Here is a 23,952-nt window from a genome sequence, read left to right on the forward strand (position 1 = left end):
CCCAAAACATGAAGTACACGGACTCCGTGCCTAGGTCCAGCTCTGGGTCCGTGTAGGTACTGTAAAAGATGTGTACAGAAAAGGGAAGGCACGGAGCCCATGACTAGGTTCGTGTAGGGGTGCGTGTAGATACTGTAAAAGAACACCGAAAATAAGTGAGGACACGGACCCCGTGCCTGGGTCCGGGTCCGTGTACCCTCGGTGAAATCAAACCAACGAAAATTCAGTACATGTGATGCTTAACACTCAAACATGATTGTACGGACTATGAACCGACACCTCGAGATCCATCCTAGGTTGCTACTACATTGACACCACCTGTACAAACACCTCGAAACGACGATATCCAACCTACGACACAACACAACTCTAAACATGGAATTTGACACTAAATGGTTTCCTACGACTTCTAATGAATTCAAGTGCTTATCGACACTAACCGGCATACCAAATACCAACCCAACATCATACTAAGCATACCTATATGCATCGAAGATCACCCGTCAATTCCCAATGAAGCCTGCAACAATAAAACTTCAAGAACGCATCAATATCATAATTTCCAGAAAACGCAGTTTGAGCAGCCCCACGAAAAACGTCATAACTCCCTCAATTTTTATCCAAATATTTCTAGTTTTCTGTTAAATCGAAGATATCAAAAAGTTCTACATTTTATACGTTGAAAGTTTTTCAGAAAAGTGACCGAAAAATCGTAGTATTTAAAAGAACAGTAAAAATGAGTTTTGAGATCTAAAAACTCCTTCAAAACACATCTAATAAATTTTTTGCTCAAACTACTACATAACATATACATGTTTTCACACAAAATACATTAAATTAATACTATGACAAGATCGACGTAGGAAGAACAGAATATACGTGCCTTTGATGACTAGAAATACAGATATGACGATACCGACCCGAGAAGGATGCGAGAGACAATCCGGGACGAACATTGCATTGAATTCCTTGAAGAAAACTAACGAAAATGTGCTAGAAAAGAAGGGGAGGGGCGGCTGCTCTCTTGGTGGAAGAACCGTAGGTTTTTCTCTCATCTCAAAATAATATAAATCTGAAACGTGATTGTGTGTGTGTGTTTTTACATGAGTGTGTGTGTGTAATTAGGTGTGTGCGTGAGTTGAGCAATATAATTAGGGAAGGAAATTGCTTAATTATTAATTAAAAGTTAATTAAAATACTAACCTTCTTCTACCACAAATAAAATCTCTTAAAAAAAGAAATGCACAAAATCTCAACTTTAAAAGTTTTACATTTCTAAAATTACTTAAATAAATAATTTAGGTTTTAAAATGCTAAAACTTATAAATTATTTAAAATGCCCCAACCTTAACTTAAAATAAAATATCACGCTTAAAATTTCCAAAATCGTCACCGGTCTCTTTTCCTCGATCCCGCACCGAGTAATCGCCTGAAACATGAAACTCGAGGAAACATTTTAACGTGCATCACATAAACATACATAATTTAAAATAACGCAATTTAAATAGGTCATGCACCACTAAAAAATCATTTTAAATTTAAATAAATGAATTAACAATTTATATAATGCATGGGTGTTACGTGTATTGGTTTTGGGCTCTACAGTTCCTCCCCCACTTATATAAATTTGGTCCTCAAAAATAAATCTTACCAAACTGTTCTGCGTAGCGGTTCCTCATATCTGTCTCGGTATCCCAGGTGGCTTCTTCCACTGATTGGTTCAACCACTGAACCTTGACCAACTTGGTCACCCTGTTCCGAAGTATACGCTCCTGTCTGTCTAGGATTTAGACATGTCTTTCCTCATACGACAGATCTGGAGCAAGCTGCAACGGCTCATAGCTCAAAACATGCGAAGGATTCGCTAAGTACTTCCTCAGCATCGAGACGTGGAACACATTGTGTACCCCTGCCAAATTATGCGGTAAGGCTACACGATAAGCTAGCGTCCCAACTCTGTCAAGAATCTCGAACGATCCAATAAACCTCGGATTCAGCTTGCCTCTTTTCCCAAATCTCATAACAACCTTCATGTGTGCTATCTTTATAAAAACGTGATCACCTATGGCAAACTCGAGATCTCTCCTTCTCTTATCAGCATAAATTTTCTGACGACTCTGGGCAGTCTTCATCCTGTCTCGGATCTTGACCACCATACCTTCAGTCTGCTGAACTATCTCTGGACCAAGTTCTGCTCTCTCACCAACCTCATCCTAGTGAATCGGCGATCTGAACTTCCTCCCATACAATGCCTCGTAGGGAGCCATACCAATGGATGATTGAAAACTGTTGTTGTAGGTAAACTCCACTAGAGGTAGCTTAGATTCCAAAGTCCCATGGAAATCGATCATACATGCTCGCAATAAATCCTCCAGAATCTGAATCACTTGCTCAAACTGGCCATATGTCTGCGGGTGAAAAGCTGTACTGAATAGCAACTTTGTCCCCATTGTTGTATGTAAGCTCTTCCAAAAGGACGATGTAAACCTCGGGTCCCTGTCGGACACAATAGTAATTGGAATCCCATGCAATCGAACTATCTCCCTGATATAGAGCTCCGCATACTGCGTCATGGAGAAAGTCGTCTTCACTGGCAGGAAGTGTGCCGACTTGGTAAATCGATCCACTATAACCCAAATGACATTGAATCCTCTGATTGACTTGGTAAACCAACAACGAAGTCCATAGAGATATTCTCCCATTTCTACTCTGGTATAGGGAGTGGCTTAAGCCTTCCTGCTAGCCTCTAATGTTCCGCTTTCACTTGCTGACAAGTGAGACATTCTGATACGTATCGGCGGATGTCTCTCTTCATACCTGGCCACCAATACAGGATTTACAAATCTTTGTACATTTTGGTCCCTCCTGAGTGAATGGAATACGGAGATGCATGTGCCTCTGTCAGAATATCCTCTCTGATTGAATCATCACTAGGCACCAACATTCTACCTCTGTATCTCGCAATACCATCTGACACTGTGTAGAGTACACATCCCTTGGCTTCATCCTTCAACCTCCATTTTTGCAACTGCTCGTCTGAAGGCTGGCCCGCATGAATACGGTCTAGCAAAGAAGATTGGACTATCAGATTAGACAGACTGGGAGCCCTGCCCTTACGATAAATCTCTAGACCAAATTTCTGAATCTTAGTCTGAAGAGGTCTCTGTACTGACAACTGTGCTACAACTGCGAATTTTCCGCTCAAGGAGTCTGCGACGACATTAGCTTTTCCCGGATGGTAGCTAATATCGTAATCTTAGTCTTTCACCAATTCTAACCACCATTTCTGTCTCATATTCAGCTCTTTCTGCGTGAAGAAATACTTGAGACTCTTGTGGTCAGTAAATATCTGGCATTTCTCGCCGTACAAGTAGTGTCTCCAAATCTTCAATGCAAGGACAACGGCGGCTAATTCTAAATCATGAGTCGGATAGTTCTTCTCATGCACCTTCAACTGTCTGGAAGCATAAGCTATCACTCGACCATGTTGCATCAACACTGCGCCTAACCCGAGCTTAGATGCATCGGTGTATAGCACAAAATCTCCTTGTCCTGATGACATGGCTAACACTGGCACAAAAATAAGAGCTTGCTTTAAAGTGTCGAAGCTCTTCTGACATTCATCACTCCACACGAATTTTGCATTCTTCTTGGTCAGTGAAGTGAGCGGCACCGCTATCGACGAAAACTCCTGAATAAACTTACGGTAGTATCCTGCTAAGCCCAGAAAACTACGGATCTCTGAAACATTCTTCGACTCAACCCATTCCTTAACTTCCGCTACATTAGCTGGATCCACCACTATACCGCTGCTGGATATTATATGACCCCAAAAGGCTACCTTCTCCAACCAGAATTCACACTTACTGAACTTCGCAAATAACTTGCGACTCTGCAAGATCTGCAAAACTGTCTTCAAATGCTGGTTGTGCTCCTCATGGCTCTTCGAGTAAATAAGAATATCGTCAATGAATACTATGACGAATTGATCAAGGTAAGGCTGAAATACTCAGTTCATGAGATCCATGAAAATCGCTGGAGCATTCGTCAGTCCGAATGGCATCACTAAGAACTCGTAATGCCCATTCTTGGTCCTGAAGGCTATGTTGTGCACATCTGCATCTTTCACCTTCATTTGGTGATACCCTGATCGAAGATCTATCTTAGAGAACACTATTGCTCCCTGCCACTGATCAAACAGTCTTCGATTCTAGGAAGTGAGTATTTATTCTTGATCGTTACCTTGTTCAACTCTCGATAATCGATGCACAACCCCATGCTCCCGTCTTTCTTCTTTACGAAGAGCACTGGTGCGCACCATGGTGAGAAACTATCGTGGATGAATTCGTTGTCTATAAGCTCCTGAATCTGCTGTTTGAGCTCTAACATCTCATTTGGAGCTAGCCTGTACGGTGCCTTGGAGATTGACACTGTGTCTGGCATGAGATCAATCGCAAACTCCACCTATCTCTCTGGTGGAAGACCTGTGACGTCATCAGGAAAGACGTCTGGGAAGACTCTGACTACTGGCACATCTGATACTGACGGAGTGGGTACGTTAGGTGTGGAAATAATGCTGGCCAAGTAGGCCTGACAACCCTTGTGCATAAGTCTCCGCGCCTGCATGCAAAGTGATCATGCGCGGGAAACTTCTCCACCTAGCTGGCTCGAAGAGAAATTGTTCTATGCCAAACGGCCTAACCAATACTGACCTTTTCTGAAAATCAATCAGAACTCCGTTCTTCGTCACCCAGTCCATACCCAAGATAATATCGAATGCCGGCATTGGCAACACAATCAAATCTGCATATACTAGGTGGCCCTGCAGCTCGAGATCGATGTCTCTGACCACGCTAGTAGCTGATATTTCTTCCCCTGATGGGACGATCACTAAATAGCTCACGTTGAGTCCAATATACTTGACGTCCAGGTGACTAGTGAATGTCTCTGAAATGAACGAGTGGGTGGCTCCTGAGTCTATCAGGGCCTTCGTGGCTAATCTCTTGATGAAAATATTTCCTGAGAGACGTTAGCACCACACAACTTATATCCCAAAGTTCTAATAGTAGTCTTATGCAAGAAAAGACACCAAAAATTCCATCCAGCATCCTAATAATCCTAATTCAAATAAACATGCAAGGCGAAAATTTAATACTGGTGTCTGGGTTTGCATCCTATGCATGCATGGCGAACACTCTGCCCTGAGTTGGCTGCCTCTACTACGGACACTCCTTTAACGTGTGGTCACTGGCTCCGCATTTGAAACACTTGGCTGACCCATACAAACACTATCCCGGGTGCTGGCGATTGCACTTCAGGCACACTGGGTACTCTCCCGGTCTCTGAGGAGCTTTCTGCTGTGGAACATGGCCCTTGCCTTTCGGTGATCCCTGATAGGTTTTCTTCCCTGGCTGCCCCTGGAACGGCCTCTTAAACTGAGATCGCTGCTGCTGCTGCTGCTGTGGTTGCCTGATAGGGTCTCTTGCCATGAATATCAACCTCGATATCTCTCTAGTCCTGCTCTGCCGCCAAGGCTCTAGATACTGCCACGACATAGGTAGTTGGACCAGCAACTCAAACGTCACGGCACAAGACCGGCCGTAACCCATCCATGAAATGCCTCAGCTTCCCCTGGAATCATTAGCTATCAGGGGCACAAAGTGACACCCTCTTTCAAACTTCCTCACAAACTCCGCAACGCTACTATCCCCCTGACGCAACGTTATGAATTCCCTGGACAGTCTGGACCGTACTTCTTCAGTGAAGTATTTGGAGTAAAATACCTCCTTAAAGCCCTTCCAAGTCAACGTATGCAAATTGACTGATACTGACGCACTCTCCCACCATAGTGTGGCATCCCCTAACAGAAGGAAAGTGGCACACCTGACCCGGTCTGCGTCTGTCAGCTCCATGAAATCAAAGATTACTTTGATGGCCTTAATCCATCCTTTAGCTATCATTGGGTCAGTGTTCCCCGAAAATTCCTTTGGGTTCATCCTCCTGAACCTCTCATACACTGCTTCCGGTCTGGGCCTCGCCCCTGTATCCACTGTTTCTTGGTTCCCCGAAAACTGTGTGAAGAACTGAGTCATGCCTGGAAGCATCTGTGCCTGCATATCTGGTGGTGGAGGTGGGGGATTGGCCCTCCTCTCATCTCGAGTCTATCGGTTCTCTCCCCTTGCCTCATGGTCAATCACACGTCTAGGTGGCATACTATTCCAACAATTTGCCCAACTCGTAAACCCAACATGCATGAACATGATATCAATGACATAAGATGCACGTACTTTGAGCTTAAAACATGGACATGCTGAAATCATGACTCAATGCTTAATATATAACAAAATTCAAAACTTTAAAACTTACAGACTTGAGGTGTGACTTCGTGAGCTTCTTGCGACTGGCAGTAGGCATAATCCTTTACAGGAACCTGGCTCTGATAACAATTGTAACGTATTTTATTTTGAAATACTTGAAATTTGCGGAAAAATTAAAAAATTTCTTAAATAAAAGTGAACCTTCAAAATCCCGATAATGTAAACCGTTCATCCCACAAAAAGATCTCAAAGTATAAGTTTACCAAAATATTTGCTAAAAATATTATAATTGATAACAAGAAATCATAGTATTTTTAAACATTTCATAAAACTTAAAACTGGCGGTCCTCGGGTCTAGCCTCCTGCTTAGTACAAGCCTGCTCGTTGGTCGCTGATAAGTGCAAGATTTGGACTTAATTTATATTAGAATCCATATTGAATTATGTTAGTTTCAAATGAAATTATGCGTTTTTGGCTGGTTTTGATTGTCATTTCAGGTATAGAGAAAAAGTGGAAATTAAGCCAAGTGGACCAAGAAAACAGAGCGGTGCGCAAAAATGGACCAAGAAGTGCACAGCAGCGAGCATGCCAACCTACAGAGGTGCGCGCACGGCCGGGCAACGTCACGTGCATCCGTGTGCGCATACATGCAAGAATTCAGGCAGAGATTTGCGCGCGGCCGTGCAACTTCACGTACAACCCCGCGCAGGAACATAGGCGAGATACCAGCATCTTGCGCGCCACCGCGCGCACAGATATAACATGAAGACCAGAGAGGCACGCACCACTGCATAACATCACGCGCGAGCACGTGCGAACAGCAACAAGCCCCACGGCAGAATGTTGTGCGCCACCGCGCCACTTCTCGCGCAGCCGCGCGCGTAGAAAAGAGCCAACGACCAGAAGCTTGCATGCGGCCGCGTGACATCACGCGCAACCGCGCGCGAGGCATTTAGAAAACTTATAAATAGACGCGACCTAGGTCAAAAACAGAAAACAGCCGGTGTGAGAGAAATTGACACACGAGAGCCGCAGAACACACGCACAACCGTGAAATACGGACGAAGAGAGATCACGAAGACGAAGAACAACGAATCTGGGGACGGAGACGCCACTTCTGATTTGTCATCTCTTCTTCCGCTTCTTTATTTTACTGTGTTGCGATATGAACATGTCTTGTTTTCACTTGGATTTCGTGATGAACTAATTTTCTAGTCTAGAGAATGATGTATCTTTGTTGATACGATGATTTGACACAGTAGTTTATATGATTAAATTCCTCTCTTGTTTAATTGTGTTATCTGTGTTTATTTAACTACAATTTACTGGCCATAAATTGTATGTTGTTTAATTAATTCTATAACTCGAGAGAGGGACTAGAATTATGGATCATTAGAAACACATCGTTGAATGTTTATAGCGTTCGGAAGGTGTATAAGTTTAGCGAGGCTTAGGTAAGAACATTGTTTGCATATATCAATGAAACTTAGATTTTAATTAGGAATAATAGAATCGAAGTTTGATTGGTGCAGTTTATTCGTCACTTGGGAAAGGAAGAATAAAATAATTAAGTGTTTTTATCCATTAAATAATTGAAATTCATGAATATAAATTTAACTGAGAATAATTGTCGTAGAAACTTAGTGAAATCATTTCTAGATATTTTATCTCCTTGATATTGTCCTCAATCCGGTGATTAGATTAATTATTTGTTTTCAATTAATTCGTTTAAGTAAACCAATTATCTTTTGATTTTTCTAAATAAAGTTAAGACTATTTTAATTAGAAGCACGAATATATGTTTTTATAAACATTCCTCGTGAGATCGACACTCGTACTCAAAAATATATTTTACTATAACTTGACGTCGTGCGCTTGCGAGCAATCAAGAACACACGCAACAAGTTTTGGCGTCGTTGCCGGGGAGTGTCAAATTTGAATTTATATCAGTATTGTTACCAATTAGTCTAGATTTTAATTTAGAGCTTTTATTTTTTATTTTATTTTATATTGATCGAGTTTTTCATTTTTGTCTGCTTGACAGTGCATGCTAAGATCGCAAAACTCTGACTCGCTTATCTTTGATCCGGAGATCGAAAAAACTGCAAGAAGATTAAGAAAAGCAAGAAGAGAACAGATACAAGCAATGGCTGAACACAGAGAAAATGACAGACAAATGCCGCCAGAGGCTATTCCTATCAGAGATCACTTACGACCAATGATCAACAATCATTACTCTGGTATTGCAAAAGGGACCATCAACGCCAATAATTTTGAGTTGAAGCCTGCTCTAATCAATATGGTTCAGCAAAACCAGTTTGCTGGAACAACCACTTCTGATCCTCATTTTCATTTGAGGACCTTCTTGGAGATAACGGATACGGTAAAGATTAATAGAGTTCCTGATGTTATTTTTAGACTGCGTTTGTTTCCATTTTCTCTCAGGGATCAAGCAAGAGGATGGTTCCAATCGCTTCCCTTGGGAAGTATCACGACATGGCAGGAGCTGGCGACGAAATTTCTGGCAAAGTACTTTCCCCATGCAAAGTCTGCACAGTTGAAGATTGAGATTAGCACGTTCAGGTAGACTGATTTTGAGCAATTGTATGAGGCATGAGAGAGATACAAGGAGCTGTTGAGGAAATTCCCGAACCATGGCTTTGAAGACTGGGTGCAAATTGAATTATTATACAACGGTCTAAATGGGCAAACAAGAGGAACAGTGGATGCAGCGGCAGGTGGCACAATCTTTGCCAAGTCTCCTGCTCAAGCCTATGATTTGCTTGAGAAGATGACTATAGCTACCAATGGCCGTCTGAGAGGTCAGGAGTAATGAGGACAGCTGGAGTTTATGCCGTGGATCCTATTACATCACTCACTGCGCAAGTTTCAGCGTTGACTACATAGATAGCAACCATGAATAAAGTGAGTACATCGAACACTGAGGGACCATCGCTTGTTGTTAAAGAACCACAGTTCTTGAAGAAGTTCAATACATCAACAACAAAAACTTTGGAGGCTATGGAGGATATCGAGGTAATATTCCCCCTAATACTTATCAAACTGGATTGATAAATCATGAGAATTTTTCATATGAAAATAATAAGAATGTATTGAATCCTCCACCGAGGTTCAATACATCAAATGGGGAAGGGAAGCCATCATCAGAGAACTTGGTTGGGACATTCGTTTCTGAATCTGGTAAGAGGATGGCTATGAATGAGTCTAGGCTTCACAACCTAGAGATCCACATGGCAAGTATTGGTGCTTCCTTGAAAATCCTCGAGTCCCAAGTGGGGCAAATAACGAAGCAAATCACGTCTCAATCATCAGGCGCAATGCAAAAGACTGCAGACCCAAATCTGAGGGAAGTGAATGCTATCTTTATAAATCATGAGGATATTGGGACGATAGAAGGAGAAGAGAAAAAAATTGATCGCACACCCAGCCGGGAAGATAAGCCGACTCCAAGCAAAGGAAACCGAGGTAAGAAAGGTATGAGTTATGATTTTGATTAATGTATTGATATTTCTTTGCTTCCCTATCCCAGAGCTTTTTACAAATACAAGATGAATTTCACAAGAAAAAATGTCTTGAAGATCTCAAGACCCTACACTCTAATATTCAGTCTGAAGAGCAGGAAGAGAGGGCATTTACCGGAGGAGATAATAAGGGAAGCAAGTAAATCTTCCTCAGAAGCTACAAGACCCCGGAGAATTTGTAGTACCATGTGAAATAGGGGTAAATTGATGGAAAAAGCTATCTGTGATTCAGGAGCAAGTTTGAATATAATGCCAAGTTCTCTTTACGAGAAACTTGGATTGAACAGGATAAAGCCCACAGAACTAAACTTGCAGATGGAAAATAAATCGGTCAGTACACCACTGGGTATTGTGGAAGATGTTGAACTTAAGATTGATAAAATAAGGCTTCTAGCAGATTTTGTGGTGCTTGACATGGGGAACAATCAGAATGTTCGTTCTATTTTAGGACGACCATTTTTGGCTACTGTTAGAGCCGTCATTGATTTGAGACAAGGAAAACTGACCATGGAGGTTGATGGTCAAAACGTAGAACTCAAGGCTTCCAAGAAATCATACGACCCACCATGAACATGATTAGTGAGAGTTGGGCTGATGACGTTAAATTAAGCGCTGTGTGGGAGGCAACCCACAATTATTTTTTAGCATTCGTTTTGTTTTTATTATTTTATTTTATTTTACTCCCTTAGTTGTTAATTTTACCCACCACCAGATCTACCGCCGCAGCCCCTTGACGATGATGCTGAAGATGCTGCGAATGATGACTCGAGCCCCGAGTTCTGACACTCGTGCCCGAGGTATGTGTTGTCGTGTTCTTTATTTCTATACATTGAGGATAATGCATACTTTAAGTTTTGGGGGGTGAAATTGCTTGCTTGTTAGAATATTTTTTTATTTTTTATTTTTTTATTGGTCAGTATTTAAATTGATTTTTTTCTTTCTTTAGTTTTTTTTTTTATTTTTAGCATGCCAGATTTGTTAGGAAGAGTTATGGATAAGTAAAATGTGTAGCCCATGATGAAAATTGAATTGTGGTCCTGAAGTATATATGTGTTCATGATAACTTAGGAGTCACAATTATTTTGTACTGTCGTGTTTGTTGATACTATTGTTGCTTAGAGACAAGTTGCATGCCTGTGATGCTTAATAGACGATGGAGATCCGATTCTTGGTAATTCTTGCATGACATTGTTTGACACTTTTGCAATCATAGAAATGATCTAGGAAATTTTTCACAATATCCTTGGACCTGTGTTCTTTGTTTACTGTCAATTGTAGCCCTTTGAGCTTCGAGTTAGTTGAGATGCTTAAATTTTCTTCATGCACCTATTTCATATATCATTTTGATTGAAAATTGCATGTGGCTGGTTTGTATGAGTTGAATAATGGATTGACGGAAGTCTAGAACTTGTTTGAACACTTTTCGAGGCGAAATACGGATAATATGTGACATAGGAAAGATTTAGGCGATCTTTGGAGCCGTTTTGAGCCTTCGAGCCTACCAAACGAAAATTAAATATCCCTAGTCTCCCATTTTGAGCCTACTAAAGAATTAATTGGTGTGTGTCAATGACACACAATAACCCCCACTTGTATCTATTCTACAAACCCACAACAACTACCTAATGAAGCTTATACACTTATTGTCCTACCTAATTTTGAGAGAAATAAGTTCATGGGTGTTGTAATGATTCAAACACTCCTTAAAAAGAAAAAGAAAAATTGAAGTGTGCACAAAGGAGTTGAAAATAGACAAAAAGAAGGAGAAGAAAAACAATCGGGAATGAATCAAACAAAAGTGGTGAAAAATAAAAAAATTGGAAAATGGAGGATATGATTGGGAAGAAAAAAATAAAGTAATGGTGAATGAAATGATAGTGAAAATGATGAAGATTTGATTATTTCTCTCAAATTTTGATTTCCATACCCTTTATTGTAGTCATGAGACGTGGTCTAACGTTACAAGCCTACAAGACCTATTAACCTTGTCACATTTATCCAATATACCAGTGGAGAAAAGTTGTTCAAGTCAAGCCTATGGATACCGAAAAATATTGTCAACACATATAAACTTTAATCATTTGCATGCAAGCATCTCATGGTGTGATTTCATCTTTAGTATATTTTTGTTGAATATTTATCGAGCCAATTAATCATCGATAAAGACCTATGTGATCTATGAATGTGAATTTGTATTTTAATGAAGTGTGAGCTGCATTGAACTGATGATTTCTTGAGTCTGCAAGGCGAATGGGTATGACAACTCTATTTGAGCATTCGATTGGGTAAATGAACATTGACATATCACACACGCACGTGACTCTTGGTAAATCATGAATTACATGAAATTAGGCAGTCCCCACCCCTTGTCTCCTCGAAATCATCCTCACCTGCCTCGATCAAGTCTAGTGAGTCTAAAGACTCAACACGTATAAACTGGAAGTAGCGAATAATACGTAATAAAACCACATGCAACTTAACATATAGCATACATACTTGAAACTTAAACTTGCACTAAACTTGAACATACATACATAACATAGACGTGCCATAACGTGAAAACTTTTCATATACATTCTTGTATACTTGTACATACATAACTTCATCATTTTGCGTAGAGGCATGTTTCAAAGCAAGTGACCCATGACATAAATCGCTTGATCAGACTAAACCACGGTACTGGGCTGACAGGGAATAATCCACTGCCACATACATGAGATCCCCGTTTATAATTTAACGGGCGGATTGCTCCTCGTTCATGCTTTTACGCTTTCCAATCCTGATCTAAACCCGTTCATGATTTAATGGGGTGGATTGGTCCCCGGTCATGCTTTACCGCTTTCAAATCCCATGCATAATTGGTCACAAGACATTTATCATACCTCAAAAACTTAAAATATTTACTTTGCACGTCGAATATACTTACTTGGCGTTGAGGGATTCGTTGGCTCTCGCTTGGGGTCGCTGCTGCAACATACTAACAAGAATTTCAACGCTTAACTTTCATATCTTAGACGTAGGTAATCGTGCTCACCACCAAAGTAAATAAATAGCTTATGACATTCTAAATCACTCGGGACTCGACCTTATTTAATCATCGTACTAACCATTATCTTACACCCCAACACAGACCTGAAATGAAGTCTACAAATTCTTCACAAAACATGAAGTACACGGACCCCGTGCCCAGGTCCGGCTCCTGGTCCGTGTAGGTAGTGTAAAAGATGTGTGCAGAAAAGGGAAGGCACGGACCCCGTGCCTAGGTCTGTGTAGGGGTCCGTGTAGATACTGTAAAAGCACACTGAAAAGAAGTGTGGAAACTGACTCCATGCCTGGGTCCGTGTACCCTCAGTGAAAGCAAACCAACGAAAATTATGTACATGTGATGCTCAACACTCTAAACATGATTGTACGGACTATGAACCGACACCTCGAGACCCATCCTAGGTTGCTACTACATTGACACCACCTGTACAAACACCTCGAAACGACGATATCCAACCTACGACATAACACAACTCAAAACATGGAACTTGACACTAAATGGTTTCCTACGACTTCTAATGAATTCAAGTGCCTATCGACACTAAATGGCATACCAAATACCAACCCAACATCATACTAAACATACCTATATGCAGCAACGATCACCTGTCGATTCCCAACGAAGCTTGCAACAATAAAAATTCAAGAACGCATCATTATCATAGTTTCCAGAAAACGCAATTTGAGCAGTCCCACGAAAAACGTCATAACTCCCTCAATTTTTATCCAAATATTTTGAATTTACTGTCAAATCGAAGGTATCGAAAAGTTATACATTTCATATGTTGAAAGTTTTTCAGAAAAACGACCGAAAAATCACAGTATTTAAAATAACAGTAAAAAAGAGTTTTGAGATCTAAAAACTCTTTCAAAACACATCCAATAAATTTTCTGCTCAAACTTACTACATAACATACTCATGTTTTCACACAAAACGCATTAAATTAATACTATGACAAGATCGACACTGGAAGAACAGAATATACGTGCATTTGATGATTAGAAATACCGATATGACGATACCGACACGGGAAGGATGCGAGAGAAGATACGGGACGAACGTGGCACTGAATTGCTTGAAGAAAACTAACAAAAATGTGCTAGAAAAGAAAGGGAGGGGCGGATGCTCTCTTGTGGAAGAACCCTAAGTTTTCTCTCCTCTCAAAATAATAGTAATCTGAAACATGAAGTTGTGTGTGTGTGTGTGTTTTTACATGAGTGTGTGTGTGTAATTAGGTGTGTGCGTGAGTTGAGTAATATAATTAGGGAAGGAAATTGCTTAATTAGTAATTAAAAGTTAATTAAAATATAACCTTCTTCCACCACAAATAAAATCTCTTAAAAAAATGAAATGCACAAAAGCTCAACTTTAAAAGTTTTACATTTCTAAAATTACTTAAATAAATAATTTAGGTTTTACAAATGCTAAAACCTATAAATGATTTAAAATACCCCAACCTTAATTTAAAATAAAATATCACGTTTAAAGTTGCCAAAATCGTCACGGTCTCTTCTCCTCGATCCCGCACTGAATAGTCGCCTGAAACATGAAACTCGAGAAAACATTTTAACGTGCATCACATAAACATACATAATTTAAAATAACGCAATTTAAATTGGTCATGCACCACTAAAAAAATCATTTTAAATTTAAATAAATTAATTAACAATTTATATAATGCATGGGTGTTATGTGTATTGATTTTGGACTCTACATGATTGGATATCTCAATGCCCTTACTGCTACTACTTAAATTATAATTCACCCAATTATAGGTTGTCTGTAAATAATATATTTTGTGAGTACGAGATCGATCCACAGAGAGGTTCTTTTAAGTTTAAATTTATTAATTTATAAACTACCAAATTCAAGAATGAAGTTTACAAATTATACATTTTTTCAAGGCTCAAGGATTTATTATTGATTTATGTAATATTGTTTAACTAAAAGTAAAACAAAGGAAACCACCATAAATAATGGTTCCAAGAAAAAAAAATTAAATATTAACACATACATGATATAATATAGTTTCCACTATAAAAAATCGAATTAATCGATATTTTATATATGGTACCTATGATTATAAATATGACTGTATAAATATAAAATTGCATAAAGTAAATGTTAAATTAAATCATTATATTTCATTTAGAACAACCGACAGAGTCACGTTAATGCCTAAATGAAATATATGACTTATAAGTTAGTTGTCGTAAAGTAAAAATTAAATGCGCAAAATAAAAATTAGTTATGGGAAAGTAAAAGTTAGATGCAATAAGGTAAATGTTGATTGCAATAAAGTAAGAACAACCGACAAAGCCACGCTATCGTCAAAATGAAATATATGTTTTAATTATATATAATAATAATAATATTCATAATAATTGATGAAATATTTATTTAATCAAAATTAAAAAATAAATCAAGATAATCACTTCAATGGTTTCAAGCATTTGATGTAAATTGATTACAACAAGTAATTCGTTTTTATACCTACAATAAAAAGAAGTTAGTTAAATGAGAAGAAATATAGAAAGAATATACAAAATATAAACAATCTTACTTCACCAAGAATTCATCATCTTCATCTTGACATATTAGATTTAGCTTGCCATGAGATTACTTTTGATCAACACTAAAATCACCATTCATAGTTGGGAAAGTGAATGAAAATATATTGGAAATTAAAACTTTTATTTCCACACTAATACACACACAATTTATTTTATAATGGGATATGATACTGCTCAAGCTAACACAAGGCCTCTTTTTATAGGCCAAATGAGAGAAAATTTCCAAAATTTATTAATTTTGTGTAGTTGTAATAGTAGTTTTTGTCTCCTCCAACTTCAAATCCATTGTCCTTCTTTGAATGCTATGATCCACGACTCTAATCTCCAAATTTGACTTTGCTCAAAACAGCAAACATGTAGGGCATTGTCCGTAGGTGCATTTGGCCATTTGGTTCACCTCATGTGGTTAAATATTGAAATAATTATGAGTTTTTTACTATAGGTTGGTCATAGTAAAAGTAAATATGTCATCCTTTTGATATTTGCACAATTTGATCATCTTAATAATTTTTTTAGGCATTCATATTTTCTGCAAAGTTGTAGATACTTGTTAAGAAATTATTATTACCCAAGAATTTTGGCGTATGACAAAATCAAGACAGCATTTCACTGTTTTAGGAAACAATTGTTTTTCATATATGTAACAGGTATCAGTTCAACCGCCCAGCTCAGCATCAAGAAAATGTTTCAACCGGCTAAAGAACAAGAAGTCTAAATCGCTTGAATTTCAGACCGCGTGAATTTGGACTTAAATGATCTTCCTCAAAACCGGATCATTAAAGAAAGATATTTATTGCTCATTTATTCAAAGACATTCTCTGACCGACTCAGACATTCAAATTATTACATCGCCTCAAAGTTAAATTATTTTACACCAGTCCCAAGAATGATCTGAATTTATGTCTATATCCCAGAAAAGGAAGATCAAATATAGACTACTAAGTTCTGATGCTGAAAATAGTTACCATAAAAAGAACTCCTCAAGAAAAGTGTTTCAGAACTACGCTGAGCAAAAGAGAACATAAAATGCGTCGATTGAAGAAAAATTAATGCTCATAAAGATGAAAGCGACACATCTGTTCAGGGGATCAGGTTAACGTTGTTTGTCCTTCCCGACCGTTAGGAAGATCGGCTATATTAACAGAGAAGTATGCAAGAAGAACACACGAGAAATATCACTCTATTCACTACTAAAAAACATCATTAGCTTGCATACACCAAAGATCTAGAGCGCTATCAAAAGTATACATACTTCATCGCTCAATGAGCACGCGTTGAACAGAAATACACTCGATCATCTAAGGATCATCTTCGTGCTACATAAACCAATTGTTTAGTTATATCAGTAACCTTTTGGTTATTCAATTAAGTCTAGGTGTCTGGTGAACTAAGTATTCTTAAAATCCAGAAGTGTAAACTAAGAGTTCCAAAACAGGCAGTGTGATAAGTCCTGATTGGAGTGGGCTGTTGCAAAAAGTTTGTAAAGTCAAAGTATTTTAGTGGAATCCTTCCTGAAGAGGAAGAAGGGGTGACGTAGGAGTATTCAATCTCCGAACATCCATAAAAAACCTTTTGTCATTTTATTACTCGCAAGCACTTACTTTTCAAGCCTCAATTTGTTGTTAAGTAAATTAATGTGTTTGGAATACACTCGATCATCTAAGGATCATCTTCGTGCTACATAAACCAATTGTTTAGTTATATCAGTAACCTTTTGGTTATTCAATTAAGTCTAGGTGTCTGGTGAACTAAGTATTCTTAAAATCCAGAAGTGTAAACTAAGAGTTCCAAAACAGGCAGTGTGATAAGTCCTGATTGGAGTGGGCTGTTGCAAAAAGTTTGTAAAGTCAAAGTATTTTAGTGGAATCCTTCCTGAAGAGGAAGAAGGGGTGACGTAGGAGTATTCAATCTCCGAACATCCATAAAAAACCTTTTGTCATTTTATTTCTCGCAAGCACTTACTTTTCAAGCCTCAATTTGTTGTTAAGTCTATTAAAAGATCTAAACAAGCTGGAACTTGATGATCTCTTCCCCGACCTTAAAGCGTATGAGTTCGAGCTTGGAATACGAACTGAAGAAAAACAATTCACCTCTCAACAAACGAAGGCCTTGGCAGCTACCACAATGACTCTTCCGATCGAAGAGTCCACAAAATGCAACAGGCCAAGAAAAAATGAAAAAAAATCAGGTGACAGAAGACGGGTTAAAGACAAATTAATCAAAAAGAAAAATCAGCGAGTCTTAGTTGCAGAAGAAGATAAAGGAAAATGGACTAAATCAGAGCCAGAAAGATCCATCTCTGTTGAATCTTCAAGTGAAAGCGAAGATGAGACAGTAGAATGTCTCATGGCCAAAGAAGATCAAGAATCTACAGATGAGATGGTATTTTATTTTAACTCTGATGAATTTACACGAGAAGATCTTGTCACCGCACTACACGACATGGTAAATGAATTTAAAGTGCTATCACAGCAGTTCAATGAAGCTAAATCAGAAAAACAAAACTTGAAAAACAAGTTGACTCTCTCTAGATGTTCGCAGCAAAAGGAAGTTGAAAGTTTAAAAGTAAAGCTAAGTTTGGTAGCAGCTGAGAACGATGACCTGCGAAGATTGTTCCATGCCATGTTAAAAGAAAATAAATGGTGATAAAAACAGTCAACACTTGGAACAAGTCCTCTGTTTCTCTTAACTTGATGCATGAGATGCAGAAACCGGTCGGAGACAGAACCAGACTAGGTTATAGCATTAATGAATGCAGCACCTCTGGAGCACTAACTCAACCGCTACTAGAAAAAGATATTTTAAAACCATTTAAATTTGTCAGATCTAGTTCGGTATATTAACATGATAAGCCTGAAGATCATGGCACTCAGAATGTAAATCTTGAAAATAACAGAAGGCGGTGTGGTTTAGGTTACGTTGAAATTGAGAAGGTTAAATCCAACCGATCATGGCTCAAACGCAGGCAAATACAACCGTTCACAACGGTTCAGGTTGGGCCAGCAGAAAGTCAGGTTCAACCAGATATCGTTCAAAAACTAGACCTAATAATTACCACAACAGCCGACCTGTTCAAAAGAGATACAGGTTGAGTGACAATGACAGATGGTTAAAACAACATACTGGAAAAGAAAAGATATTGCATATAATAGCAATCACCTTAGGACACATCATGAAAAATCCTTCAGGATAATTCAAGTGTGGATTCCTAAGGGTCTAATAAGCTTAGGACCCAAATAGGAAAGGGTACGAATCTCTTATTTCAATAATGCTAAGCATCCAAGAAAAAGGACTTGGAGGAATCCATCTGGTTCCTCGATAGTGGTTGTTCTAGACACCTGAATGGAAGCAAAAATATTTTATAAGAATTAGTCAACTACAGAGGTCCAACAATCACATTCGGTAATAATTCTAAAAGTAGAATTGTGGGTAAAGGTAAGATTATCCATGGAAAAGTTATCATTAAAGATGTACTTCTTGTAGAAAATCTATGTTATAACTGATAAGCATAAGCCAACTATGTGGCAATGATTACACCGTTGAGTTTCAAAAACTCATATGTACTGTTAAAACCGCCGCTGGTAATACCGCGTTAACTGGTGATAGATAGCAAAATACATATAAATTAAAATGAAATGATGATTGTCTCAATGCACCTACTTTCTTATCGCCTTAAATGGAAATAAAAATTGGCTTTGGCATAAGAGACTCAATATCTGGAACTTCTTCATATGGATTTGTTTGGACCGATATCGCTGATGAGCTTAGGGGGAAAGAAATATACTCTTGTAGTAATTGATGACTTCTCCAGATTTACATGGGTAACATTCCTAAACTCAAAAGATCAAACAGCGGCCCAACTAATCAAGCTGCTCAAAAGACTTCAAAATGAGAAAAGTGAAGCAGCTGACAGAATCATGATTGACAGAGGAACTGAATTTCTGAACCAATTCTTGTCATCCTATCTTGAAGATCATGGCATAAAACATGAACTATCAGTTGCAAGATCACCTCAAGAGAACGGAGTAGCTGAAAGGAGAAACCGCACACTGAAAAAAACAGCTAGAACCATGCTGGCCGAATCCAGTATTTCAAGAATCTACAGATGAGATGGTATTTGATTTTAACTCTGATGAATTTACACGAGAAAATCTTGTCACCGCACTACACGACATGGTAAATAAGTTTAAAGTGCTATCACAGCAGTTCAATGAAGCTAAAGCAAAAAACAAAACTTGAAAAACAAGTCGACTCTCTCTAGCTGTTCGCAGCAAAAAGAGGTTGAAAGTTTAAAAGTAAAGCTAAGTTTGCTAGTAGCTGAGAAGGATGACCTGTGAAGATTGTTCCATGCCACGTTAAAAGAAAATAAAAGGTTGATAAAAATAGTCAACACTTGGAACAAGTCCTTCGTTTCTCTTAACAGGATGCATGAGATGCAGAAACTGGTCGGAGACAGAACCAGACTAGGTTATAGCATTAATGAATGCAGCACCTCTGGAGCACCAACTCAACCGCTACTAGAAAAAGACATTTTAAAACCAATTAAGTTTGTCAGATCAAGTTCGGTATATTGTGGGGACCCGGACACTAATTCATTTCTTAAACATCTTTGGGAATAATTTGATCAATTATAATAAACTGGGTCTAAATTTTTTTTGTAAATACAAATGCGGAAACTTAATGTAATCCATCTGATATACATATCACACATAAAGTACATGTCTTGTACTCAATACATTCAAATCAAACTAGGGTTCAACTACTACATATCAAGTGCTGAAGCCTATCTATTTCTGATCCGGATCTCCACGCTAACTTGTCCTCTCTCATACTCTTCCTGACCCTGATCCTGTCCCACCTGTTGTCTTGCACACATACAAATTAGACAACAGCCGTTTAACTCCGGTGAGAATATAATCCCAGTATAAATCAAATATACATGCAATCATATAAAAACATATATAAAAGCATAAACAGTCATCAATAACATGTATCAAATCCGAAAACATGGATTGATATAAAACTGTAAATCAACTCGTGACTCGTCATCTCAAACTCGACTTATTTCTAATCTAGGGATCCTGGTTTCCTGGACATTGTCTCATATATCGAATCTCAGCGATATGAGTCGATCTACTCCTAAGCAACATCGATATAATTCAATCATCCAGTGTCTTGGCATATCCGCCAAAGACTAGGCATCTCCGCCTATGACTCAGTACACGCTTTGCTATAACTCAATAGACTAAGCATATTAATATCATGAATTGCAAACATCAATGCAATAAATAAAGTATGTGGTTTTTGGGAAACTCGAGTCCAATCTGACTCAAGTCGATCTCCCAGTTAACACTAATTTAAAACTTTTTTTTTGTCAATCTGACTCTGTCGAAGTCTCGAACTCAAAGCCTGTCAATACTCAATCTGGCAATGACCATATCGAGGATACAATATCAATACACCGCTCAAATCAATACTGGATATAATCAGAACTCAATCAAATTCTGTTTCAACGGCATAACGGCATAATCTCAATATACCCAGCAATACAAACCAACAGATATCAATTCCCCCAACTCATAACTGATAACAATACAAATCTGATATCAAATCTCAATCAAATCCATTCTAAAAATCATAACAATTTCGCACGGTATCTGTTCTTCGATCCGGTTTCGATTATACGATGTTTACTATGTCAAGAACATCATATATGAGTCATATCCGATCCATTCAATATTATAATTTCAAATCACAACAAAACGTAATAAAACTTACGTCCAGTGGAAGCTCTCGTCGATAGAAACTCAATACTGAAGTCGGATTGCAATTCTACTGGTTGGATCTTCCGCAAATCATAAATTTAAAAATTGCAAGACGTAAGGATTTCTAGGGAGGATTCTCGGTTTTCTTTCTACTACTTTTGAAGAAACTTGATATATATATATATATATATATATATATATATATATGTATATATATATATCCCAAATTTCATGTAAAGAAACACGTCTCATTCTTCTTGAATCTCGGTCGACGCTTGGGCGGTTGTAAATTACCGCTCGAGCACGAGATGTTCTGCACGAGACCTTTCTTTGTTGTACACTGGCGCTCGGGCGGTCAAAAACTAATGCTCGGGCACCAGAATTTCTGTCCAAAATCCAATCTTGTGATGCATTGGCGCTCGTGCAGCCCTTTTCTACCGCTCGGGCGCCAATAGTTCTGTCCAAAATTGCATAATTCATATGCTTTGCCCAATCTGGTCTCGAATGGCCCTTCATAATCATATCAATTCACAAATCCATAATCACCGATTAACAGATAAAAATCTCGAGCATTACATTTCTCCCCCCCCACCCCCCCCCCCCCCCCCTTAAGATACGATTTCGTCTCCGAAATCATAGGCAATTCAAATCATATCAATAAGAAGGTATAACAGAAGCTAAATAGACAACTCAAATCAGCGATATAACTCTGGAAATCTCTGCCTCATATCAGATTCAGTCTCCTAGGTAGCTTCTTCGATACCATGAGGACTCCACTGAATCTTCACAAGCGGAATTGTCTTTGCCCTGAGTTGCTTTTCTTTACGATCGAGAATCTGGATTGGCTTTTCGAAGTAACTCAGTGTTTCATCTAGTTCGGCCTCGTCTGGCTGAATAATATGTGAAGCATCTTGTGGGGACCCGGATGCTAATCATGTTCTTAATTATCATTGGGACAATTTAATTAATTATAATAAACAACGTTTAATTTTTTTTAAAATACAGTATTAAATGTAGAACGTAATGGAATACATTCTAATATACATGTCACTATTAAAGTACAAGTCTCGTACTATATACAATCATTCAAACTAAGGTTTAACAATTAAATATCAAGTGTCCAAACCCTATCTCTAATCAAGGTCCGTAGTCTCTACTCTAATCACGATCTCTCTTCATCTCCTCGACCCCGATCTTGTCCCACCTGTTGCCATGCACACATACAAACACGACAACAGTCGGATAATTTCGGTGAGAAATACATCCCAGTATAAATCAACGAAACATGCAATCAGATAAACAATGTAAAAACATGTATAACCAATATAAAATTGTTGATCAGACTCGTGACTCCACGTCTCAGACTAGACTCAATCCTAGTATAGGGATCTCGATTTCTAGATGTTGGCATTCCATATCGAATATCAGTAATAGAAGAAATTCCAATTCTATTCAACATCGATATAAACAAACATCCGGTGTCTTGACCTATCCGTCACAGACTTTGGCACTTTCTCCAAATCACTATCCTGTGACAACGTGCAATGTGCCACTGACGATTCCATCACTATATGGAACCTATGTCACAAGATCACTCGTCTAATACTCGTCTAATACATGATTTCTATAAATCAATAGAACAATCATATCAATTCAAATCAATGCAGACAATAACAATAAGTATGTGATTTAGGGAAAATCAAGTATATCATACTCGAGTCTTTCTCCCGGTACCACATTGACTTGTACCTTTCCTTTATTGTAGTTCCGACAACGTTACTGTCGGGAATTCCAGGTCTGCCAATATTCAATCTGGTAATGAAAATATCAAGTAGTACAATATCAATATACTGCTCCAATCAATACCAACTCTGATCAATCTGGATTTAATTCAAAATCAATGGCATAACGGCATAATCTCGATATTCCCGTCAACACAATCTCAACAGATAATAATTACAATCCATAACTGATATCCAATACAATATGTAATCAATTCATAATTCAAATCTGTCCAATATCAATCAATATAACTGAAAAACCATAACAATTCCATAATCAACTGTTTTTCAATCTGATTTCGATTCTACTATGTCTAACATGTCAAGAACATCATATATGAATCTTATCTGATTCTGGCAATACCATAATTTCAAGACATATCAAAACTTAATAAAACATACGTCCAGTTGTAGCCTGCGTCGATAGGAACACAGTACTGAAGTCGGATTCAAAATCAAACGGACGGATTTTCTTCAAATTGAATTCTAGTATCAAAAGTTTAAAGTTTTTCTCCGGAATCCTCGATGCTTCCCATGGAATTCTGAAGGATAATAGCAACTTGGATATATATATATATATATATATAATATATATATATATATATATATATATATATATATATATATATATATATATATCATACATGGAAAGGATAGGTGGCTTCATCTTTGAACAACACGTCTCGCGCATATCCGCGTACATCATTCGCGCATATGCGCGAGACCTACTGGTCTCGGCATCAATGTACTCGGCAGCTCGCGCATATGCGCGCCCATCTTCCACGCATATGCGCGAGATCCTCTGGAATTTTCATTTTGCTTCCGCACAGCTTGGCATATGCGCTTACTCACTTCGCGCATATGCACGAGGCCCTCTGCACATCTCGCGCATATGTACGAGTGTTCATCCTCGCACATATTTCCAATC

Source organism: Primulina eburnea, chromosome 8, assembly GCF_022965805.1.
Source record: "Primulina eburnea isolate SZY01 chromosome 8, ASM2296580v1, whole genome shotgun sequence".
Taxonomy (NCBI): Eukaryota; Viridiplantae; Streptophyta; class Magnoliopsida; order Lamiales; family Gesneriaceae; genus Primulina; species Primulina eburnea.